Raw genomic sequence first — 19440 nt, forward strand, 5'->3', positions numbered from 1 at the left:
TAGATATACGTTGCTATTTATGAAACTGACCTGTACATTGTCATTGATAACACTTGAAAATCTTCAAATTCGATAGAGTAACTACCTATGACAAAACCAAGTGACGATAAATTACGAAAGAATTTGATGTTTTTTTCTACTTAATTAATTCCCTAACATTACTTTATCTCGAACTGGAAAAATATCATTCGACGTTAAAGTTTGACTTAACGCTTTAATGCTATATTAGGTATTTGATCCTTAACATAAAATGCAACATAGCGGTATGCTTCTTTGTCTATTCGTAGCTGCTTTTAGGTTTGATGTGCCCTTTTGAAAAAGGTTTGTACCATTTTTTTTTCATTGATTGAATAGGACTGACTTGGGATTTTAACTAGAAAAATTACTACTCTTTTGAAATATGTTGCTGACAAAGCGGTATTCGATAAGTTGTCACTACATCATTAAACGAACACAAGCATGATTTCAAGTTTTACTCTCTATGTTATTAACGAGGCTATTGGATTTTTTTTCTAATTGCAGGACTCCCTGCGTTCTGTCACAAAAACTGTTAGCGACGATACAGAACTAACTTAGCATTGTAGAAGCTCAAAGCATAAGAAGTGATTCTTTATCTCCCTGGATAATCAATTTGAACAGTTGGTTAATTATGGATTTAGTTTTACGATAATACCATTACAATGAGTTCTGGATAAATCGAAATGGAAAGGATAGGTAAGGATTTAAACTGTTATCCATATTTACATTGATCTTAAATTATTATTTGTTTTTGTTGAATATTTTCCTAAATAGTTCAATTATGTAACACGAACGTGTAAAATTAATATTTTCGTTGTAATTAATTTATCAATTGAAATATCGTATCATTTTACACGTATATAGATACATCAACATTTTATGTTGCAACTTCGAGGTTAATTTATTCAAACTTCATTTCAGCATTGACAAACCTGTTCTTACTACATAATTTTCACGCGACTTTTAGCAAAACAATTTTCTTTTCTGGGATGGAACTTTTAAGATGAATTTAGTTCAACATTTTTACGCTTTTTATTGTGCTTATGCAGTATCATTTTTGCGCATTCATACCGAAATCAATTTTGCCAATGTTTTAGGGTTATAGAAAATTTTACGGCTGGAGTGTAGATTCACATGAACCAATGATTATCTCAGTGTTGATAAGATGCTAGATAAGAATTGAGTTTCAAATGTCCTTTTGCAAATGTTTTTAATGTGACAAATAAGATCAAATGTATATTTGATAGTTTTTGCTTTGTTTATATTCACAGAACATCTGTAAGATGTAACTTGCAATGTTGGATTTTAAAGTGAAATCATGTATATGAATAAAAGCTAAATAAACACATATGATAGTGCTCGTGCTTCTGGTCAGATATTACACAAAGTAAAATTATATATTGAACATTTTAGTTGAAATGAATGAAAAGGCAGACAAATCGTCTTTTATCTTTGAATATGAAGATGATCTGTAATATAGAACTACATTTAACAGGCCAATTGATATATACATAGCATTTATAATGAAAATGTGCCATTATTGTGAGGTTTATCAAAATCTTCAAATTAAATACAAATAACTGAACGCAAATCGTCATCTCAGTTATGTTTTTTCATTATTATTTTTTCTTGGTTTTTGGGTTTATAGTTTAACTTGTATCGAAAAACTGTTAACAATAGGCTAAAGAAATTCGCTTAATTCATTGGCAAGTAATGTTAGAAGTCAGACATTACAGTGTATTGTGTTGAATACACATTGAAAATATAAACATATTTTGTTTGTATAAATCATCATTAAACTGATATTTAGGTTTCTTTTAGCACAAAAATTATCTTATCAAATAAAAATACACAAAATGAGACATTTGTATTGTTCTTGATGTTAAACGTAACTAAATTAAACAGGTTGACTAGAATTATATTCATGGTATTATTTCGCCATAAAATCACTGCTCGTTTCGTTATTCAATTAAATTAAATAAAGGTTGTCAAGCAGCATATTTCTTTTTTTTTATTTTGTCTATTATTTTAACTGTGCTTTAGTCCTTTATTTTTTTAAATTTAGATTGACATGTATTGTCAATGGAATATGTTTTGGACTTGCCTCTGTATTAATGCTTTTTCATGTTGATCGCAATGTCATTTACATCAGCATGCATTTAATACATAAAGTCTGCGGTCTCCACAAAAAAAATTAATCAATTTATATTCGGATATTAGCAAATTGAAACACGAAATAAGCATTTAAAGTGTCTGCCTTTTTTAACAAAAAAGGAAATTCAGACTGTGTTTGAAAAACAAAACAGAAAATAATTTTAAAATGCACTTAATATAACACAGAAATATGTATTAAAAATAAACAAATGGATTTTGACTCTTTGTAATGCTGTGTTTTGTAATAAATTAATCATTAAACCCCTCAATATCAATTCAATTATACTCATACAAACAGTCATGAGATGTTGATTGAAATAATTATTTGATATTTCAACAAAATTTACACATGTTATTTAATTTCAAAAGTAAAACAAATATAAATTCAAACTTAAATTTATTTAGTATAAATATGCACTATTTACTATTGACAAATTGTTTGTTTTAACAATTGGTTCGACGAGTGTATCGTCATTATGTTGGTTAGTTTGACATTTGTCAAATACAATGTTGACAAAAAATCTTGTTATGTTTTGTCAAGTAGACTACATGTACAGGCTATAGCTAGTGTGATGAATTGTTAATTTCAATTTCAATTATTACATATCACTCTCAATTTACTTAAGAAAACCATGGTCTCTGAGTAGTCTATGTAAACTATCAAGTCTAGCAGTCGAAAACGTCCGTGTAAAGAGCGCGTGAAGTTATTTGAAGGTATTAACCCTTCTGGTCTTTCTTACTGTAAATATACTATTTGTGCATTAAGATGAATTAAGTACTTTGCAAGTACAGTTTAGATAAGCGTAAAAACTAAATTACTAAACACTAATCCGATTGATAAGTCAAGTCTAAATAAATATTACACCAACGGATTAGCTGGTACCGCAATGTTCCTGACGGTACAGGCATTTCAAGTGAAATGATGGGTTTAATGTAGGTATTACAGCGCACTTAACCTCCTCTTTCCATCGTGGCGTTAAAAATATCTGATTGTTCGTAAAGTCCATTGGAAAATTCCTTATTAATATCTGTAAAGAAAAGGAAGTTTTGTAAGTCACAATATATCAAGAAATCAGTACAGCTTGGACTGTATATTGACAAGTTGTTTCCTTTTATGAAATATTCCTCTTTGTGTTAAAAATAAAATAATTTGATATGACTATTATTATGCGCTTTAAACAAGTAATCTGCACTTACTCTATTTACAAAATTAGTTCATTTGGCCTCTGTTAATCGGAAAGTATACCAATTCTAATTTTGTCCTCCTACAGCTCATTAAGTGGATTCATATTTAAAAAAAAACATTTCATCAGAAATGCACATCATAAGCCAGATTTAGATTTAGGAAATATAAAAGGCCAAATAAAACATTACTTCTTAATTGTGATTATCTTATTTGATGATGCAGTTGACAATACAACCGATTAGTGCTACAAGAAATACACAGAAGAATTACTTGATTTCGTTTACTACTGAGAGATTTATTGACGATGTCATTGCATTGCTTTATTGCTTTCCGTTTGTCCTATATTGGTAATACTTGCTCATCATTTTCCTATAAATGTGTAAGGACTTTAGTGATAAATTTGATTGGATAAAGCATATACTGCACGGTGAAGATAACGTAATGCTGATTATTGTGACATTGTCACCAAAAATGAAATTGTAAACAGCCTACAGGTAGGTTGTACTAACCATTACATTAGTTACCTGGCTTTAAAAGGGTATTTTATCAGTCGATTTCATGACAAAATTTTTTTTACAAACACGCTTGCATTTGTATTACGATTAATTCATGACATAATTGACTTCTTACTTTAGAATTTATTAAATTTATCCTGTTGGTTTGACTATTTTCTTTGTTATTATTCTAAAAGCGTGTTAATATAATTGTTTTAATTATTTTTCGCGTTTTCTTTTTAAGTGACGAGTTAAATATATTCTTGGTTGTTCTCGTTACTCTTTTTCATTTGGCTGTCATAATTGTATTATTAACTCTATTTACATGTATTCTTATTTATCTGTATAGACTTTTAGTTCACACAATATATAATTAAATTTCCTTTCAAATTTTTAAAAAGACATTCCCAATAATGTTGGAAATCATATCTAGATTAACTGTGGGTTTCTGGTTAATTTTTGCCAATCGTCGCCTGCATTTTGCAGTATATAAAATAATATATAATATAATACAACTACAAAACAATACTTAGGCTGTTTAAAACTGAAAAAATCAATTCCTTTTCTGATTTTGCTTTAGTTTTAATGCAAGTCAACTATCTCTATGCAATGTCGGAAATATTTTAAACATTGATATTTAACATACTGATTATGTATTAATTTGAGGCGTCCACAAAGGAGATGCATTATATATAAAAACGTCTCAGAATGTGACGACTCTATTCACCACAGTGCTCCATCGGATCAAACTGATACAGGGAAGATAAAGTAAACGTATAGAAAGGTCTGACAAATTCCCAACGGTGTTAGAACTGTCAAGTTTGCGATGTAAAGTTTTGGTCGTTCCCTCCGCGGGACTCGAACTTGTACTGCAGTGACATCTATGGCAACACCGCCAGCACAAAGTCCAGGGCCCTAGACCACTCGGCCAGCTAGGCTATATAAAAATATAGCTGTCGCTGGCCAGGTCATTCCTCCTCGTGGGATTAATCTAGGGCTGTAACTTAGTACACGATGTATGGTAGTACGGGACAGTACATTTAGGTGTTATTATGTAGGATAAAGGATCAAATTAATGATACATGTCACACAGAATGTGACGACTCTTTTTGCTACACTGCTCCATCGGATCAAATTGATACACGGAAGATAAAGTAAACGTATAAACGTAGAGAAAGGTCTGAAAAATTCCCAAGGATGTTAAAACTGTCAAATTTGCGATGCTAATTTTCGGTCTTCCCTCCGCGGGACTCGAACTCGTACATATATATTTTATATCGTATATATATATATATATATTTAATTACATTATTTCTGCTAAGTAAAGATTGGTTTTGATTTTTAAATACACACATACAAAAGTATAAGAGTAATCAAGGGAACCAAGATTCTAGAAAGTAATCCAGGGAAACAGACCAGACATTGAATACAGATAAACACAATAAAGAACATTACGTAACTAAAATAATACATGCAAAGTGAATGAGTAACACTTGACTCCACTAAAAGCTGGGAGCATGGACCAGGTGCACCGGTAGGGCAAGCGTCCTCTGCGTTTCTTGAAACATCCGCCGAGCTGCTCATAAAAATGTCAAGTCCGGGGTAGAGGAAAAGAAAACTATTACACGTTGAACAAATCAGTTTTCGTGGTGCAGATGGATACACCGTAACGATCCACGAGTTCATGATGACGACCATAAAACCTCTTTAATGAACACTTCAATCTTGTAGCAACATAACCCTAACATTGAAGTAACCACCAATATTCCAAAATGGTATAGTCTGAATCTTAAAACTTTAAAACCTTAAAGTTTTCCCAAAATTTTTAAAGTAAAATTTCGTCTTCATTTACACTATTCATATTCAATAGCAGGTCCTTCGCACACATGATATTCCTGTAAAACGTTACTTGCAGACAGGCGTGAATTTGAAAAATAAGATTACGTATAATGTCCCGCATTAATCTTAATACAGAATGAAAAAACTGAGCAGACGAAGCAGAAGAATTTGTTCATGTTTCATTGGACTATTATACAACGCCGCTTCATACTGCCATCAAGATAGTGAAACAATCATTTAATACTATTCCAGTTGGAAAAGAAGACAGTACAAATCTTATTTAAATACAAAATGACTATATTCCATGTATCATCAGACAGAAATGTTCAGTATAATGTCACACATTGTATGCAGACCCATTTTCCTATTCTTTATCATGTATGAATGTGTAATCAAGCACACACTAGTCAGTATCTTTGATAATGGTTGAATAATCACTGTCGGTGAGCGATGCAAGTTTTAATAGGAGGCTTAACTATTGGTGATGGTAATGCTAACAATTTAAATAATCTGATTTCAAGCAAACCATTGTCTTTCTTTAAGTCTTTTACGTCTATACTTACGATAAAACCAGTTTTGCTTTTCCACCACCAAACAGTATTAATAAAGAAAGAAACAAATACATGGCAGTGATCGATCGTTTCATTTGTTTTGCGATTATGTATTGTAAAGCCAAAATGGATTTTTTTTCTTGCGGTTTCGAGCAAATGGTAAAAATTTACAGCAATAATGTAAATAGTTAAAATGCGGGTTGAATTTGTTACGAATTTAAAGCACTCGCATTTTTAGTGTGTAAAAAATGAAAGGAACCGAGATTCGAGCAGAATAAAAAAAATACTAAATAAATATTTCTTGGAATATCATACTACATTACTTCTTTTGACTGTGACATGTAAAAAGACAAAATGACGAACATCCTATTTTAATCTTATGCTGAAATTTTAGGCTCATATATACCAAATATTCAACTCACTTATATAATTTTAACAAATTACTAGGTACATAGAGATAAATCTAAGAGAAACGAAACAATAACTTAGGTGTTGGTTTACTGATATGTGGTTAACACAATTTACCGTTACTTGATAAAAATTTAAACAAAATACGTTTGTAAATTTAGTGCTTACCTATTCCTTCACTCTTATGAGGCTGACTTTATAGCTGATCTTATCCGAAAGACAGAATATCGTTTAGTTAGATGACGTATTATCTTTAAACAATGCTAGTTTTGGGAATTTGATACATCGCATCTACCACAAAGAACCTGAGGTAAAGAATACTACAGACACTGTAAAGTCAGCCTCAAACCTTGACCAACACTTAGAAATCGATGGTAAGAGAAAACTATTCACACCCTTTACGACAAACGTGAATACTTTTCATTCAGAATTGTCAACTTTTCTTTCATTCGTGGCAACATCCATTCAGCCCTTGCGAATGGAGTGTTCATAGTTTTTATGCCAGATCTTGTCGTAACTACGCAGACGTTTTGTATCGCTTCTTACTAGTAGGCGTCTGGAACAGGGTTATGTTGCTGTAAGATTGAAGTCATCACTACAGAAGTTTTATGGTCGTCATCATGAACTCGTGCATCTTTATGGTTTATCCATCTGCACCATGCAAACTGATTTGTTCAACGTGTAATAGTTTTCCTTTCAACTTTCGTCCATCCCGGACTTGACTTTTTTTAACACTTCGGCGGGTGTTTCTAGAAAAGCAGAGAACGTTTATGCTACCAGGGGCACCTTATCCATGCTCCCAGTTTTTAGTGGAGTCCGAGTTGCTCATTTACTTTTGTTATTTTGTGTGGATTATTTTAGTTACCTTATGTTCTTTGTTGTGTTCGTCTGTTTTCCATGTCTGGTCTTTTTCCCTGGATTACATTCTTTTGATTACTGCTAAAACCTTGGTTCACTTGATTACCCTTTGTAACTGTTTAAACAAATAAATTAATTTAGGATATAAAAATCGTACATCATTATTTAGTTTAGCATTCACGTTTAAAGTAAGAATACATTACGGTTATATAAATTTATTTTAAGTTTGTTTGAAAAGAGCTCACATTTGAACTGGACGTCTGAAAATCTAATAAGAAAAAGGAATTTGAAGTGTCAAGAATTGACAATGCCACCAAAATAAAAACAAAAAAAAAACAAAGCATTCAGTGAAAAAACACTGAAGAAAATATATCGTATGTACACATGCTGGTCAAATAAAGTGTTTATTCAACGAACAGGGGTTGACTATTATGATGAACTATTATTAATAAACATATGTAATACGATATAACAACACGAATGATATAATTTCTCTTTATTGATCACTTAAATTGAAATACGTTATAAAAATGATTAATCTGGAGAACAAAATGGAAAAAATATTGGAATCTCAAGAAAACAGATAAGTGTACGAAAATTTCAAACGGAACATGGTCCATGTGCAATAGTCGGAAAAGACGGATCTCAATTTGAGAACCAATCACTCGTTACTTATTCATATTGAAAAATAAAACTAGATTTCATTCAACAAGTGCACGATTCAGTGTTGCAGGGAACGTTTTTCTTACCTTATTTGTCGAAATAACACGGCTTTTCTTAACATTTTAAGAAGATTTGTGCTACTGGTTTCGTTTGTTTATGAAAGTATTTTACTTTATGATAAAATTCGTATCATGATCTTTGTCTTTCGTCTTTCACCTAAGACCTACTGGATAATAAAATGAATAAAACATTCATGAATTAAGATATCGTTTTTTTATTGTTATACAAAATGCAGACAATACAAGCGTGTCTGTGCCTTACTTCCTTTTAAGAGTTCAAACATGTCTACCTCCTAAATATGTAACTCAGAAACGTTCAAAACCACTTTTGAAAAATACAAGATGTGTTTCAATATCATTCTCATTTTACCTCATTTTTATTACAAAAGAAAGACCATTGCTTGATACATAAAACTTTAATGTCTTTTAATGGTTCTGACATGACAAACAAAATACTGCGTTTGAAAAGCAATATCATAAAATGTGAACTGTATTGACTGTGAAAGATGGGAATATGATAATCACGAAAGATATTACGTTGAAGGAAAGGCGCACATATCGGAAATAATTATGAAGTATTACATTTCAGAGCACCTCATGAGTTTTTGTTAATAACTACACTTTCCCTAAGGAAATGTTAAATCAATGACTATAAATGTTGTTTCTTTAACAAAGGTTGGGTATAGGTTGCAAAATTTAATTTCTTATAAACTAGCAATTCATACAAGACTTTGAAGTGTTTCCGCAATAATTTTGAGCTTATTTGACATAAAAATGTCATGTATTATACGATGTTTTAATAATTCTCTACTTTGAGATAGTTTAGAACACGTAGGTCATGGTGGATCAACCTCAATGACTGAGTAACTGAACACTAACTTATGTTTTCTCCATGGTATAATGAGAATTGGAAAAGTCGTCTCTTGATAATCAGTTAATAAATACAAGCATGTACAAATATGTTAGCTTAATATATACATAGAGTCCTTACTTACCTCTTCTGTGCCAGTCTTCAATTACTTAGAATTACATTCGCGGTAAAAGTCCTGTTTTCGCTTCACTGATCAATGATAAGGACATTCAACATAGGAACATTTAACGATGTTGTGTTTTCAATACAGGTAAACAATGCCTAGTTCCTGTTCAAATTCTAAAACGCCTGTTCCTATTACATTATAACAGTCGATCTCAACAGATTGCAAAATCCTTATCGGTATGAATTTACAAAATTTGTAGATGGAGGCATACCACTTTCAAATCTTAACTTTTTTCGTATAATTTTTATGACTTAAACATAAAACATATTACCAGTCTATAATATATGGAATGCTTTCTATATATCGCATAAATGTGCCAGTATCTATATGCTATTTCATTAGTCGATTCAAATAAGAAAGAAAATGAATATTTGATTTCTTACTAGACTTAATCATTTTGACAACTTGAAAAAAATCGTCATTAAGGTATAACATTGTGAATTGATGTATCATTAAGTTTATTGTATATTCAGGATATCTGAATTTTGTTTCACTTACAGTTTTACAGATATAAACCAAATAGATAGTTAAAGTTTAACAAATAAATATTAAAACAATTGACATTTATTACTTCTTGAAGAAAATAAAGGATGCAACAGAATTACCAAACACTAATCCAACCCATAGTCATGTCAAGTACAAAATAAATTTGACAAAATAGATATTTCACCACCGGAGCAGCTAGACCTGACTTGATACATGCATTTCATGCATTGCATGGTGGATTATATCTAGGTTTTAAGTTTAAGGTTTTACAGCGTGCTAAACTTCTTCTTTTCCTTTGCGGCTTGCAATTAAATAAGATTTGCATGTTATTTCGTCATAATCGGTAAATCAGGGTTCACATCAGCACAAATAACAATTTACAAAAACAAGCATTTCTCATTGTGTTAGAAGAAACTGAGTATTTTTCAACCAAGGACTAATATCTGAAAACGAATTTAGTAAGAGACCTTTTGAGACGCATTTCTCATACCCTCGATTCAGAAGTCTGTTACGCAGATATTTATGGCGTTCAAGGAATTCGAGTAATTAGTATTTGCTCCAGCGTAGGGAATTAATTGCGAAATATAAACACCCATATAGGGAGAAGAAGGTATATTGCTGCACAGGTAAGGAACTTGTGATACTAAAATGAAAGTCGTCTCTTTTATCACGAATATTAGTGCTGAGATAACCACTTATTTTAAATTGGGGCTAAATTTAAACATATGATTCAACTATTTGCATGATTACAGTAAGGTGTGGCAATTTATATTATCTAAGAAAATATAACAACCCAATTTATACTAAACTAGAAAACCTAAAAATCAGCCCAAAATTAAAATAGTACATTGTAATTCTGTCATTTCATTTGTTATAAACGAAATTCAAATGAAATTTAATAAAAATTTAAACTTTGACATAAACACCACTTCCTGTTTGAAATAAAATTCTATAAGACAATTCACACATAAACTCGTGATTTGTTCAAACAACATTTAATGACAGCATTGTGACTGTTCTTTGCGTCTTTTTTTTATCTCCCCTGGACTGCTTGTTATTTTTTTTTCAATCTAAAAGTTGTATTAATTAAATAAATTTGTATTGGTCTACTTAAAACGGTTTATAAAGCAACTAAACTTTTATAACATGCCTTTAATTAACCTGTTAATGAGATGTTAGATACATGAATCTGTATCTGTTTGGTGTTACATCAATGAAGTGTTAATCAAGCTGCATGTGATATAACAATGACATTGTTTGCTTAGGTTTAATAAGCTATTTTGACAGACTTAATAGCCGCTGTTAAAATAAATAATGCATTCCTACTTTTGTATTCCCATTACAAATATTATTTTTAAAAAATACTTTATTATATCTGTAGTCTCTGCAGAGAAGTGTTTTAAATGTTTTATTTACTGGAATATTACCACAAGCGTTTATACATCACGATACAATTCATACATACAATGCGGATTTTTCAAAATCTTTTGGCAATAATATTTGCTTTTATCTATAGCTTGTATGGCATCTGATGAATTTGTTGATAGTTAAACAAACCAGTTAAAACTGTGTAACTCAACAATTGAAGAAACTTTGATCAATTTTCTGGTTGTTCACATAATATATACCATTCGAAAAAGTTCTGTATACAATTGCACTTAAGGCAATGGTTTTGTTAATGTTTACTATATGTTTTAAAAATAAACGAGAAGAAAATATCATATTTACAATAAAAACTATGCATTTCAAATAGTATAGCTATTAGCCAGAAATACATTTGAACAATAAATTACATTTACATTTAATTTTGGTTCAGAAGGTAGTGCAAACATTAATTACAATGGTTTCTACTTAAAAAAAAAATTTCTGTGTTTTGTTTAGTACTTAAAGAAGTTCCGACATTGTTTGAGGCAAAACTTTGTTGAACTTTGTGATTGCAACCCTGTTCCTTCAATTCCATTAATTAGAATATCTAATGGTTGTGCAGTATTGGAAACCATTTTTGTACATAAATAAATATGCAATTTCTGTCTGATATTGCAATAGCATACCCCTATACACCTTTGAAATTGATCGCAATTTTGTTGCTTTTTGTGGAATATATTTTAAGATGTTTTATAAATAATTCCAAAATTAAGCCTGGTAATAATATTTCAATGTTTTGTTTATGTGTGCAAAAGAATCACAAAGATTTTTCGAAGAATGTGGTCACTTGTGACCAGGTGGTTGTCATTCGTTAAATCGTTACTCTAATAAAACAAATAGAATAATAAAACATTGATAAAGTATTATGATTAACTGATTCAATACCTAAAATATTGACGGTTCGATATCAACTGTGCATTTCTAGTTTTTAGTGGAGTCCGAGTTGCTCATTTGCTTTTGTTACTGTGTATGTATGATTTTTAGTTAGTTTATGTTCTTTGTTGTGTATGTCTGTTTTCCATGTCTAGTCTTTGTCCCTGGATTACATTCTTTTAATTACCGCTATGACCTTGGTTCCCTTGATTACTCTTTCTAAAAGAACCACATGCTCAACACTGCTTTATTTTTCTTTCCGTGTCATGTATTCCGTGTATTTTTCTAATTATAAGGTGGAAATACATTATATAAGGTAGTTAGACTGCTTAATGTAGGTTCTCAATTCCAACCAATCAAATGCACAACCCACTTTCCTTCTTAAATGATTCTTTGTATTGACACCAATTTTGTTATTATTCTTAATTGCACTATGAAATACAAAATCAATTTCACTACAAGACTAAACGTACATTTTCTCTTCCTGTCAAGTTTTAATTGGTCATAAGGTAACCATCTTTACAGCACTTTAATTAGAGAGGCTAACATTTACGACAATTCTATTAAATTCAAGCAATTTCATAATGATTTTGCAGAAATTATTGGACTATACTTTTATTTCTCAATAGAAGGAAACAGCTTGTATTTTACTTCCTACGACAGCGCTTATTGCAGGACCATCCAAACATCTCTGGAAATGCTGTTTTTTCTTCACTGTATGTATACTTTCGACTTTCGGGTAGTTTGATGGTCATTAAAGTACCCAAAACCTTTCATTAAGAATGAGTTGACATTCATTCTGTTTGTTTTCATTATATCATCATGTTAGACCTATGTACAGACAACAGAAATGAAACCAACATAGTTCTAGTGAAAAGCCATACGTGTATCTGGATGCCATCGTAATTAAACTATATTTGTTTGATTATGCTCAGGTGTCCACTAAATGCAAAACAATTCTATATACCAATAAAATATGTTTGTACTGCAGGTGGAGAGTGTAGGGAAATAAGTGACCACATTTTGACGGATGACTTCAATTTACTGGACAGTTTAAAAAGTTAAAAACAAATAGAATGTAAAAGGTATGTATATAATGGTTGGTAAAAAAATGTTTTTCGAATTCACTGTGATGATTTTATAATATTCAGATAATGAAAATCAAGAATAACGTTTCATTCATACCAATTATAATAAATGAGTTGTTTGTTTATAACTATTTGCTTTATTTGAACAATTCTATACTTTGACTCAGTGTTCAGTGCATCTAACTCAACCAGTAGTTTGATACTTGTAGGTGCAATGTTTCTAGTATAACTGCAAAGGCCTAGATTGTTTGTCATACAGGTAGAAATGAATCGGAAAACGCTTTTCGTGTAACGGATCTTTGCGAAAAAAAAAAACGAAAATGAAACTGCCACGAAAATGTCACCGTTTACAGTAATCAACGACCTTAGGTCGGTCCGTATTTAACACTATTCATCGTCTAGAAGTGATATGTCGCAGTGGGAATGTAAAATAACAGTAAGTGTACCCAATTATTATTTAAAAATGAAAACGATTTCTTCAACGTCTAAAAAACTTAAAATAGCAAATGAGGATTTGAAGTCCGTCTAATGTTTTCATTATCAGAACGTCACAAGTCCTTCTTTCTTTCGTCTCAGTAACGACGACAACAATATTAAAATGCCAGAATTTTACGTACAGGTGCAAAAACATATGCGGTTTAAAATACACTTATATATATTTTGATAATAATTCATATATTTCAATAAAAATTTTATTTCAAATAAATATAATTAGTCAACGTTCTCTGCTGACTCAGTATATACTCATACGTGTGCCTATAACTATTTTTTTTTCATTTAAAGTCAGGGACATATAAAGCGAATTCATATTATATGTCCCTGTTACAGTGAAATTTAATATTAATAAAAGAAAATGCTGTGTTCGCCTTTAGGCAATGCTTACTCAGTATTATGAAATACATGCAACATTTATAATCTTACACAATTGTAGCATATATCTGAGTTTGCGCTTTGCACATTGCGCTTTCGTGATCCGTTATATGTGATATATAAAGCAATAAAGATCATTTCCAATCAACTGAAATCACGTAAAATGAAGCTGCATAATTGACAACAGGTTTTAACATGATGCTGTAACTCTCCACAATGTGTGATACATGACAAAATGGTTCAACAAGTTTATTAATTAGAATCATCTGTTGATCATACAACCAACTGCATATCGTGCTAATAGGGTATTTTTCGTACAGATTGCTTCATCATTATAGATTATCTTTGTCACAAATTTGCACAACATAACTATTCAAATGTCATCCAGAATGTTAAGTGGTGGAGAAGAATGCATTATTTTATACAACATATTTCAATAGAGATAGTAACTAATGTTTAGCCAGTTGGGTAATGGCTCAAAAGAGAAACAATTTTCTAGACTCATTGGGATTAGATTATGCAACTCAGCATGTAAAAGGATCTAATGTGACAGTTACGAATGATTATGAACTATTGAGAATATTTTACAATGTTAGATTATGCATATTTCTTTCTTACAAATGAATATTGAATACTTTGTTTTATCTCACGGTTGCAATAACAATATATTCATAAACCATTAGAAATTTAGTGTTTTTATTGCACTTTAACATACATTCATTTTTTATAAGTTTACGATCACTAAAGCTCGTCCATTATTTGTCCTGACTTTTATCATTATTATTATTTTTGTTCTTGTTATTACCATTATTACTGTCGTCGTTATATTAGTAGTAGTATTCACACTAATAGTTGTAAACAATCTTATTTTCTAACAAATATCATGGCATTGCAATATGCAAATACATATATTAACATCAGTGGAGTTGAGCATTGAGTTCATTACTGGACAATATGCATATGACAATTTAAGGTTGGACTCGGGTACAAAATATTCAAGCAACCTGAGTAACCTAGAGAGATAATATGAGTATCGTGGATGTTCTATCGGATATGCCGCAAACAGTTGGGTTAACTGAGCAACTTACAAGTTTGTATATATATATATTTATCTACAGTGATCGAGTGGATGAGCGGTACACCGTTCAGTTACCAGCGCAACGAACAGAGATTGTACAAGTATCGACGGTGTTCCAGTAGTTACACAGCTAATAATTAGTAACCTGAGCCACTTACAGAGTGTGTCTAGGTATCGACTTGTGTACAGCTTTATCTCCCAAGTAATACTCTAGACACTCTTTGTAATGGTAGCAAGATCAACGCCTATGAAAGAATACGATTTTATGTTTTGTTTGTTTGTTTGTTTGATTGTTTTTTGTTTTTTGTTTTTTTTTCTCTCTTTTTTATGTTTGTATGTTTTGTGATTTTCATTATTAATTTTATTTTCTATTTATGTAATTATTTTTAGGAATATCAATGTAATTTTTTTTTAATTTCGCATAGCTTTTAATTTTACCTTTATGATTAACTTTTAAATAATTTGTGTAGATATAAATTATCAATGTATAATTTCATGATAGCATAATCAAGATCTTGGGATACGTTTTCCACAAATTGATGTTTGACACATCTTTAGATTATGTTTCCTGTTCATTTTGGTCAATTTGATGTCCATATGATTTTTCCTTTAAAAAAAGACAGATATATGAATCACATCCATTTGAAAATTAGCTCTTATATGTCTGATGTATGTCATTATGACATTTACTTCAGCACCAAATATTAACTAAAGATGTCATTTGGTGTAAACAAATTAATCACAAAAGGAAATGGGATACTTTCTATACTCAATATAGCATAAGCTTCCACTTAAATACACTATTTGATATTAATTTTACTATATCTGGATGTTATTAATCTGACATCGTTGTGACTCAATATCAGCACTTAGTTTGATAAAGTGACATATCAATGTACAATCAAATTAAAACATTCATCAATTCTATAGTTTGTATAGAGTTTGGTGTCCCACATTCATAAGCATTGACTATTCAATTAACTCATGCTTGGCAATGATGGAATACCACTTCCCTATGCCGAATGCTTTTAGAAACGCATTAGCGGTATACAATACCTGTGATGTTTATTTATTTTTTTTTTTGTCAATGTCTTTCGACTTGGTGTTTATCATATTTATTAATGATAAATTGAAATGTGAGGCATACTTAGTTATACTGTTGTTGTACAGCACATGCAGATATGCGGGGTTATTGTTTCTAGAAAAACAGAGGACGCTTACCCAACCGGTGCACCTGGTCCATGATCCCACTTTTTAGTAGAGTCCGAGTTGCTCATTTCCTTTTGTTACTTTGTATGTATTATTTTAGTTACTTAATGTTCTTTGTAATGTATGTCTGTTTTCCATGTTTTGTCTTTGTCCCTAGAATGCTTTCTTTAGATTTCCGCTAGAACCTTGCTCCTTTTGATTACTCTTTCAATGTTCATATAATCAAAATGTGAGAACGGGTTACATGAGTAGGACAGAAAATTGTTATACATGATTTAACAACCTTTGTAATTTTGACCGATTACATTTCCGTTAGCTTAATCGTAAAATCATTATTAGGTCCAGATTTATGGGACTATTAGAGGATTTTCCTAAATATTCTTCAGTTCATTAAGCTGTTATTAATTGAATACCTGTCTGATATTATTCTTTAGGAAACATTTATTTGATATACGCGTAACAGAGCTAAACATCCTAAATCAGGGAAATTGCGATTGTTTCAACTTTATTGAATTGCGTTAAGGGGTCCTCGTTTTAGCTTAAATCAATTACTGGTATTTTTAGTCCACTTTAACATACATTTTATTGTAAAGACGTTTAAATTATGATTTTTTTTTCACTCAAAGAATAAAACAATGATTTTGTACTTTACAATTTTGTATAATGATATCAATATTGAAATAGAAAGATGACGATATCTTAATATACTTTCAGATAAGCATTATTTTATAGAACGTGTAAACACCTTAAAGCAGATGAAATTAATCTAATGTATGAAAGTAATGAATCAAGGAAAGAATTTATTAACTTGAATTACATTCCAATGAATTAAGTCTGCATGAGACAACGTCCTTTAAAACCAATTATATTTATTGCTTTAAAATTATTTACTTATCAGAAGAAACCATCGTGGCCTTTTAGGGCTAAGTTGAAGTTTTGTTTACATCTTCCTATTGAAGACCTTTTGGTGATCTCTGTAACTATTTTTATCAATTTTATACGATGGAGCATTTGTTGCATGTAACCATATCTGTTCTTTTTTCTATAAACTGCAATCGATGAAGTACTGTAAACGTACTTTCGCGGATTCTGTAAATTGAACATATTTGCGAGTATCAATTTTCGTGGATTTTTAAAAATCACAATTCATTGTGGTAAAAATCAATTCCGCGAAACCAATCTTTCGCGTTCATTCACCACGGCGATATCAGCATAAGTTAGTGCACCGCGAAAATCAATACGTTTACAGTATTTTCACTATCATTTGTCACTGCCTTTTATGTCACTAAATCTAGTACATCTAGCATTGTCATAATAGACAATATCAATCATTAATGTAAATATCTTCAATTCTGTGACTCTTCTGCTCCTCAGGAATAAATTACAAGAGAAATAAATATCTTCATAAATTAGCTATATGTGGCTTACTAGTTATATACTAGGTATTGTGAAGAGAACAATACAAATTACGTAACATTCTATGAAATATTTAAACTGTGTTTAAAATGTAGCGTTAACGTTCGACCTGGAAGCCATCGCGTAAATGAAACATGAATTTCTCGTATTACAATTGCAACATAAATAAGTCACTCTTTTAAATCATACACATACATACTGATGCATTTTATTCGAAATGTTTATATAGTTTCGTTTCCTCCTTCGACGAACAGAGAAAGGGAATGAATTTGTATTGTAATGTATTTATATCATTAGAAATTACTTTCCAATCAAATAATGTTAACTGACCGACGACCCTATCTGACACTATTCTTTTTCTTTTAAATAAATTATAGTGGACTAGACCAGAGTAACGGTGCGTCAACGTACATATCCAATGATTATTTGAAATGGACATGTCATGTTCGTCAGATAATTGAATATTATTTAATCGGGAAATGAACTCAAATCAATTTCTGTACTCCATTTGGCTTAGCAGTGTAAAGAACTTTCAATCAATAGCCTTTAGTAGAATCTCCTGATAGTCAGGTGTTCGTTCGACAGGAATTATTTATAAAAGTATTTAAAATGGCTAATGATCGTAGTCAGAACTTTATTCATGGAATAAATATCATACACAAGAACAAAAGAGACAAAACCATAAAAGAAACTTTTCTTATCGTCGATTTAAATAATGAAAGTGAAAAAAAAAAAGATATTTAACGTTTTATTTATCTGAAAGCCAAATCGTTTCATCGTATCGACCGAAGTTGATGTTATCAAGTCATAGAAATTCCAAGACAAAACATGAAATATACGCGCAAACTGTAGCATAATGTAAAGATTCCATATGTAATGATGTCACATGAAATTGAAAAATATTTGACAAATTACAGTCGTAAATTACAATTTGGTAAAGAGGTTTTTTTTATTGGAATTGTAATTACTGTACGCACTAACACATGCAGAGGTTAAAACATTACAACTCTTTACTGGTCATCGACAACACTAACCAGAGTTGGCCTTTACCACAAGATTATGTGTAATCAGTGGACAATTTACTGTATAGTAGACCCTGTATTGACAGATAATGGTGGAACATTATTATCATCTGTTACCATTTATAGTGATGTTAAGCTTCCTTGTCTAGGCGATCTATTGTAGTTTAATGATTTACACATAGAGGCAAGTTTTATCGGTTTTAATTTTTCATTTAATTCTCACTGATGAAATGATTTAAACTGCATCATAAGGAAATATGTGCGAATTAACATACTTAAACCATTGTTGATATGATTTCAGTTTCTATCTATGAGAGAAGGAGCTCTTTGCACTAAAAAGATTGTATTATGGATTTTGCATAATGCACCGTCATGTTCTTGTCTGGAATCTGAGATATTTTATAGAATACTTGCTGTACGGCTGTGTTAAAACATCGTACGTCGTACGCCATTCCTGAAAGCGATTCTGAGCCATTTATGTTTCAAATTTCTTACATACATAGGACATCTCTGATGTTCAATCAATATCAATTGTTAAAACACAGAACACAATTGTTCTTACTATACATAATTCAGTGTACATGTTTGAATAGCCCACATTTTATCATTTATCATTTGAACAATAGTTCTTACATGTTCAAATCCACAAAGTATGGAAGAAGTGCTCCATCTGTTATTTTCATATTCCCTAACGGTACTTCCAACA

At 30.8% G+C, this 19440-nt stretch overlaps 1 protein-coding gene across 1 annotated transcript in view; it reads left to right on the forward strand.

The window, feature by feature from the left end:
* The first annotated feature begins 528 nt into the window (after positions 1 to 528).
* LOC148611158 (FMRFamide receptor-like) overlaps positions 529 to 19440 on the forward strand; it is a 43072-nt gene continuing 24160 nt past the window's right edge. The window contains exons 1-2 of the mRNA XM_088591338.1: positions 529 to 714; positions 13043 to 13136. The gene's annotated coding sequence lies outside the window, so the exon portion shown is untranslated. The remainder of the gene's footprint in view (positions 715 to 13042; positions 13137 to 19440) is intronic.

Source organism: Perna viridis, chromosome 7 (assembly GCF_037379345.1).
Source record: "Perna viridis isolate PV_CMFRI_1.1 ecotype Kerala chromosome 7, ASM3737934v1, whole genome shotgun sequence".
In the NCBI taxonomy this organism is placed as follows: domain Eukaryota; kingdom Metazoa; phylum Mollusca; class Bivalvia; order Mytilida; family Mytilidae; genus Perna; species Perna viridis.